Below are 7,764 nucleotides of genomic sequence, written 5' to 3'. Positions count from 1 at the left end.
TTCACCATTGTGGGTTTATTTTATGAATTATCACGTTGAAAGAGTTTACTAGATTTAGATGTGCGCCTTGGCGCACGACCCCGTGGAGTGCCACCAATTTACAATTTGTATAACAACAATGAAAATCAGATGGTAAAATTATAATATGCTTCTTATAATAGGATAAAGCACATGAAACCATAGAGTAGCAAACATTTATATACACAAGGTATTAGAGAATTATATTACGGATACACCTTGTCATCCGCACTCGTAACAACTGGTCAAATGTGTTGAACATTTACACAAATGGATGATAATAATCGGAAAATAAATCAATCTATCCACCCGCCACCCATCCTTTTACATAGTCAATCGCTAGGTAAATTTTTGTGTGCATCATTAGCAGCACGGCATGTGTTTACAATACAAACCAGATGAAAAATAACGTACTTTTGAAGTCATCATGATAGACGACCCAACAATGTGAAATGTGAGATAAGCTTGTTCAATATGAGCTACTCAAGATATTTACAACACTACGAAACTATCATAACAATACATCAAGAGAGGAGCTGATTTCAGAACTAAGCCATTGAAAACTGTCCACATCATTGTGGATTCAAATAAAAAGCCATGCAGTCCATGTCTGCACATATAAGAGAGGATTCCAATTAGAAGCATGCAATCCAATGACAGATGCCAGAAAAGTACACACCGAGGGAATGAATCATTCAACATATATTTAAAGATTTTAGTCTGAAAGTGAAATGGTCTATAAAAGGATCTGATCCTACAATCTGAAGGGAGACAATCCTACAACATGAAGAGACACAACTAAATCTTGATTAGCCCATTAAATGTGAAAAGGAGGAAAGTAGTGCTCCACCTAATGGAATCATTGCAAGGGTGGGACTGGAATGATAGAGTTGAGATCTCCAACACTATTGGGGTACAAAAGCAAGCTAAATATGCCATAATATTGTAAAAATAATGTCCTAAGTCCTTCTAACCATCAAAGTATAATATACCCTGAAGCATGACAGTGTCAAAGTAACTAAGGTGGATGCATTATTCATAAATGCCAAACTGTGCTTAAATTCTGCAGCTGCCTTATGTCTGTTAACCAAAGATTCTTGGAAAATGGCACGAAAACCAAAAGATATCAATATGAATTAGCACTTTAGCACAACAAAAATAGAATACATATTGATATCTTCCCGTACAAAATTGTATAATAGGTAAAGACTATAAGATAATGGAAAACACGAACTGATCCAAGGTTGAAGGCATGGAGTGCAACTTACTTGGTTACCTAAACCTTATGATCCAATATGTACTGATATATGAAGTCAAAGATGGTATTGGCTGCAGCTTACCTAGATACCACTGACAATTGAAATGATTTTCTCACGTCAGGTACCTGCAAAGACAAAAAAAATTAACACAACATGGAAATAGGCATATAAAATCAACAGAACACAAGGCCATGACAATGTTCAGTATATTGTTATTGGTATCCTTGAAAGACAGGGGATTTATCTTGTAAGAGGAAATGATATTCAGCCGGCACATACCTTCTCATTTTGGCCAGGCATGTATCTTGCGAGATGAACGAACACGTTTTGCCAGTCTCTAATGTACCAGGCACCAGGAGTAGCACTTTTGCATAATTAGGGCCCAGTTGGTCTACATATTAACAAATAGCATAGCAAAAAGGCACACTATCAAAGTCACTTTAGCCGGTACAGTTTGGATTATATGTAGCGAGGAGTTACAAATATATAGGCAATGAGCAAAGACATGACACGACAAGCGTAAAAAAAAATCCCAATTAGCTGTAAGATACACGTGGCAATGTCAATCAACAACATTCCAGCAAAAAGTTGTAGAAGTAGATACCTACTAATAAACCCAGCTCCATTGTGGCATGCCCACATATTAAAATGGGAAAAAAATGTGTAGTTGGTAGAAGTGCCTAATAACCAGTACCACTACAAAACAATCAAGATCCAGAACAAAAGGCTTACCAAAACATTGGAAAATCTAATCAAGATTCAGTATGCATGAACATTGTGATTACAACCCAGAAAACCAAAAGAAAAATCTAAATAGAGTATCAAAACTGATTAGTCTTTATTCTAGCATTACACAGTTGTAGTACATATCTGTTAGTAGAAATTTTCTTTCATATTAGTAGAAACAAATAAAAATTGTGCTTGCATTATATCATCCTATCATGGAATATCATATAAAGAGAACACTCAGTAGCACCCTAAAAAAATTATGTCGATCCATCTTTGCAATGGAGCACCCAAAAATCTAGAGCCGGTTTAAAAATCCTAAAACTGTGAGCCAAGACCACAAGGCTGAATTATTCTAGCAGTAAATCATTAGCAACGACGGTGAACCAAATAAATTTAAGGCATCATTTTATTAAATAAATATTGATCTGCAATAGAATTATTGCCTGATGGAGTGGATCTAGATATGAACAAATGAAAGAAGGTCAATTTTCACCTAGCACATTGGGCCGATGCAAGTCGTGTATGGAGGAATCTAGGCATGCCTCTGAGCTCAACGGCGTAAGGAGGCGCTGCTCCCAGCGACGATGACATGAGGTTGTGCTGGCGTTGATGACTTGAGGCAGTGCCGCTCCCGGCGATGGTGACGACAAGGCGATGTTGTTCCCGAAAATAGCAACATCCAGTCAAATATTTTTCAGAAGGCTGGCAGGAGGTAAATTAACTCTCTAATCATCATCTTTAATGGATCTTAGTAATGTGATGTTCTAAGAAAAATTTTGGCATGCCTTCAGTACTGATGTTGAACTACAACCTGAGCATATACTAATACAATAATAATGAGCAACAATATACATGTTAAATAGAGAAGATGAACCTGTCAAGTTTGGCATCTAATCATCCTCTTCAAACAAAAGAAGATGCACACACCTGATCATCTTCCATTAGTAGTCTTTGCCAGTAGGCATTTACACAAGCAGCCTCTGTACACAGAGGATCAAGCTCAAGCTCACCACCGAGTAGACGATATCTTACCTTCCGGTGAAGCATTTAAGTTGAATTTTCAAGGATCCAGGACATTTCATATCCCTGCAAGGCATTTGGAAATATAAAAATTCATACAGAGATGTACTACCGAAAAGTTTAGTCTGCTTAGTTAGTTCTTTGGTATGGGGATGGTTTACCACTTTCCGATTCTTTAACTCCTGTCCTAGTTAGTTCTTCGGTATGGGGATGGTTTACCAATTTCCGATTTTGCTATTCACTGACTCCTGTCCCAAGTCCTGACCACCAATGGCTTCCTTTCCATCTCATTCTTTGAAAAGTATAGCATGTGCAGGTTTTCATTATATTGGCAAACTAAATCTAGTTCATTGTAGAGAAATGCTAAAAACAAATATTAACATAAAAAAGTCGAGCCATTGGAGGGCTTGCAATATAGCTACGAGTAGACCAAAATAGCAAAGATAAGCAGAATATTAGCACAGAGAGCTAGGACAATTGAAAAAAAAAATCAAATCTTTAATGAAGAAGCAACCACAGTGATCATGTGGCCTGAAGAATAGTTTTGACTGCCCAGTGGTAAATTGTTCCCCAACCAATATGTTATAGTAGCTATTTCTATATGTAATTGGGAAGCCATATGCAACTAAAATTCGTCAATCATGAGAACATTTCGTACTGAACACCAAATATTGAGTTACTGGTTTCATATTCGAGTATGATGTGACCAAATTGAGTTTTGGTAATATTGCAACAAATATCAAATGACCTCTAGAATAAACTGTGCGAGAATAGGAAAGGTACAGCCGGCAATCACTTCCTTGTTTTGCAGAAAATGGCTTCCATTTTTGCCTAATTCGCAGTATAACTTATGGTCACAGTTCTCTACAGGTTTAGATCTCTTCTTGCCTACTTCATATCTCTCTGCCACATTTAGATCTGCAGAAGACAAAAAAGCAGAATCATTAATGACATTACAAAGAGAAGATGTTCAGCAGGTTGGGGACTTTCGATCTAGCCCAACATCCTAGTGGCTGACTTCTCCGCTGCCAAGAAAAGCAGCTCCAATAGGGTCGCGTATGGTCGCTTACCCGTTTAACCAGTGCAGGAAGGATTTGTTCGTGAGTGAACTTTTAGAGAGAGAGAGAGAGAGAGGTAACCTGTAGAAACAGTAGGCTTCATCATTGTCGAACCGACGGGTTGCTTCGGGTGGAATCGACGTGGCCAAAGGAGAGGTAGAGGGCGGCACTGCGCCACATCCAACTCTCCTCCTCCAAAATCTCATGAAAGTAAATCTTATATTTTCTCATGTAATAAAATTTCACAACAGCATTGGTAGCATCTCCAAACAAATAATGCATCCAACAATCTGGAAGATTAAGTATGTTGGATACGTTATCCTACATATTATCAGCACCAAATGCACCACAACACTTAAACTAATTACATTAAGGAAGCATTTTACAGAGTGGCATAGCTTGTACTTTCTGACTGTGGTTTGAGGAGGTTGTAAGCAACAACACTTAAACTAATTACAGTAAGGAGACATTTGAGGGGGTAGCATATCTACTTTCTGGCCATGGTTGGCGGAGGCTATCATCACATTTCTGTTGTGCTCCTACTGGTAGGGATGGCAAAGCATGGGGCGAAGGCAAGGAAGCCGTACCAGCTGGACGATGGAAGCACTGATGTTGTTGCATGTCGCTGCTACTTCTAATGGTGCTCCAGTAGGGGCTATATAGAGTAGGGGCTAACAGGAAGATAAATACATCTACAGCAGTGGTCGACAAAAGGACAAATAGAAATTGCAAGTTATTACTTGAGTTAGCTCACCAACCAACTTAGGTCCTTTTTTTTATCTTCTGTCAACCAAACGATCAAATAAGCTCGGAACAAAATATGAAAGCAACCTTGTGTTAACTGTCGAAGACGTAGTAGATGGGGCAGGGGAGGGTTTGGATCATCAACAATATTAGGTACCTTCACAAACACAATGAGCTCCACCAACAATCCTAACAAAAAACAATTAAGCAACAATTTAGGCAGTGTACGGAAATAGCTATACTTGGTGAATATACAACAAAAGAAATCTAAGGGCATGAAAGCAACAACGAAGCAAGAGGTAAGATCAAATGAATGAAATGCATTGATGCCTTTTCCATAAAAGCAACAATGAAGCAAGAAAAATATTTGGTGCTACATTGACATAGGACCGAATTAAACAACCATAAGCATAGCAAGCTAGCAGTACACTCTTATTTATAAGTTGTATAAAACAAGCAGTTAGCAACTTCGGATATAAAGAGAACCACCGAGGATGGATCTGGAAACTTAATTCGATGTTTCTTTGAACCTTATTAGTGCCTTTTCGACATGTACTCTGGAACATGGCTTTACTCAAACATTTGGGCAATGAGGTTGCTTCATCAAGATAGAAAGAGGGGAACTAAATATTTACAGAGGCATGTTAGGTAACTAATTGGAACCAAAACGTCAACCATGATATAGCAGGGATTTCAGTAATTAAAACGAAAAGTAGAAAACCTAGGATCTTGGGAGAAAATCAGAGAACCTCAAAGGAGGGAACCTGAACGATCTGAGCCTTCTAGTGATCATTTTCTCTGCAATCAAAAAATGCTACTGATAAGCTTAATCATGCAACCAGATGCATCAAGCAGCACCGCGAAATACTAAGCACTTCATGAACTTAAATGAACACACAGTTCAATCACTTGAGAAATTAACCGAACAAAATATGGCTCATTAAAATAACCTTTGTCTTCTTCTTTAGAAAAATCCTCCCAGATGTGCATGACAGTAAATAATTCAGAACGATGGAACACACTAAATCTAGAGTTGGCTAAATAATTCCTAGCATGAATTATTTCAGTAAACCATAAGTATTTTGTTGCAAGGGCATCGCTACATTTCTTACTAAACAACCTAATTGATGTAAGTGCTCAATTACACACTCAGGTGTAATTAGGACTAACTAAGATAATTTCCACGGACTATTTCTTGGTTATGTATCTTAATCATCAGCACCAAAAGAGCAACACACAAGTTTTTAATTACAGAAACAGAGGTGTGAACCTGAGAAATATTTGCATATTCGTTCTAACAACCTGCATATGGCACATAAAACAAGTAGGTACTGCTAAAAACAGTAACAAAAGAGTTTGAACTACCTGCGTATGGCACCTAGGAAATTCCTTATGTTTTTTTGATAGAACAGTAAACATCTACTATGTCACTGAAATGGAGGAGGGGTGCAGATTGCAACTTAAAAAATAGGGAAGTAAGCAGTTACAACAGAAATGTTCAGTTATATTCAGAAATGCATGTGTTCAGACAAGTTAGAACACATAGGTTCAGTTATATCCAGAAAAGCATGAATGATATAACATGAACTCTTCATTCATACTCAGTCTCAATTAATCTCTTTAATTGAAAAGTATAAGTTCCAGTGCATATCTACAATTAGTAACACAATTGTACTAAGCCAGGTAAACTGACATTTTAGTCCCTGTTGTGCAGGCTGAAAGATTATTTCTTGACATCTCAATATAATCAGGCCCAGATCGTAACTATTTTGACCCCTCCTCTCTTTTCTTTTTTTACTTTTGTGTAGTTCTAAATGGTTTCTCTGGTTCACCACCACTAATAGGAGAAGGCACGTGAAATGTTGAGTAGTGATAATAAAAATCGATCGAAGACAAAGCAGCCAAAGGCCATCCATTCAGATAATGGGCAAGATATTTTTGCAAATGAGAAGTCAGAAGTGTCACCTATATATGAGAACATCCTGTTTGGATTTCTGCCAAACATCTTGTGTGCATAGATAAATAGGACTTGCAAAAACAAATAGGTTGGAGCTCTCACAGCCAGGACTCGAAACGGCCAGTGACCAAAGAAATTTTTGCAAGTCTGGTTATGTTAATTAGAACTGCAGGCTACCTGTGATAAAAGGTAGATCGTAAGCGCAGAGCAAGAATCCGAAGAATAGAAAGTACGTACTAACAAAAATTATGCGACCATAAAGTGCCGACCTACACGTTTGATTGACCAAACTCTTGATGCATGCATGATGCATCGATGAACATTACGGCGACAAATATAGCTATTTACCTCTGGCGGGAACTTCAGCTAGTAAGGATATTGTTTTGATCAACCATAACACATTTGCTCTGCTCTGAGTAACCACATGCTGCTCAAACGTTTCTTTCTAAGACGTTGCTTCTCACTGGCACTCCACCAGGCTTGTCCATCTACGACCTACATATCTGTAACAAAAACAAGTACTTCAGAAATTATTTATGGCATCATGCGTTTGAATCACAAAGGTTCGCATTTATAATTTACTTCAGAAATTAGAGCTTCAGGTAAGGTAAGATGAAACCTGCATTGAATCAACTTCTCGGTTTCATGATCACACCAAGATTATCTTGAACTTCTTTAGGAAAATTCAAACATAAATATCTTAGCAAGAATCAGTATTTCATGAGCTAGCTGCACCAAGATTATCTCGAACGCACAGTGCATACATAAACACCTTCATACTAAGTAATCAACTTCTCGCTTACATGAAATATATTGTAACTATTGCATGACTTTGTTTTAATCTGTTTGTAGGTGGATACATGATCAAACTTCAAACCAATGATCTTTGTGTAGGGATTCGTAGCATAGAAAACAAAAAATTTCCTACCGCGAGAACGCAATCCAAGCCAAGATGCAATCTAGAAGACGGGAGCAACGA

General features: G+C 37.8%; 1 long non-coding RNA gene across 1 annotated transcript; it reads right to left on the bottom strand.

Annotated features, from left to right (window-relative positions):
- Nucleotides 1-4,308: 4,308 nt before the first annotated feature.
- Nucleotides 4,309-7,578, bottom strand: LOC124708575. Its single transcript, XR_007005204.1, has 4 exons — nt 7,405-7,578; nt 7,134-7,288; nt 6,794-6,962; nt 4,309-5,017 (listed from the first exon to the last, which is right to left on the bottom strand). It is a non-coding gene; the product is annotated as an uncharacterized LOC124708575 (long non-coding RNA).
- Nucleotides 7,579-7,764: the final 186 nt, after the last annotated feature.

This window comes from Lolium rigidum, chromosome 4 (genome assembly GCF_022539505.1).
Source record: "Lolium rigidum isolate FL_2022 chromosome 4, APGP_CSIRO_Lrig_0.1, whole genome shotgun sequence".
In the NCBI taxonomy this organism is placed as follows: domain Eukaryota; kingdom Viridiplantae; phylum Streptophyta; class Magnoliopsida; order Poales; family Poaceae; genus Lolium; species Lolium rigidum.
This window is presented reverse-complemented; position numbering and strand designations above follow the sequence as displayed.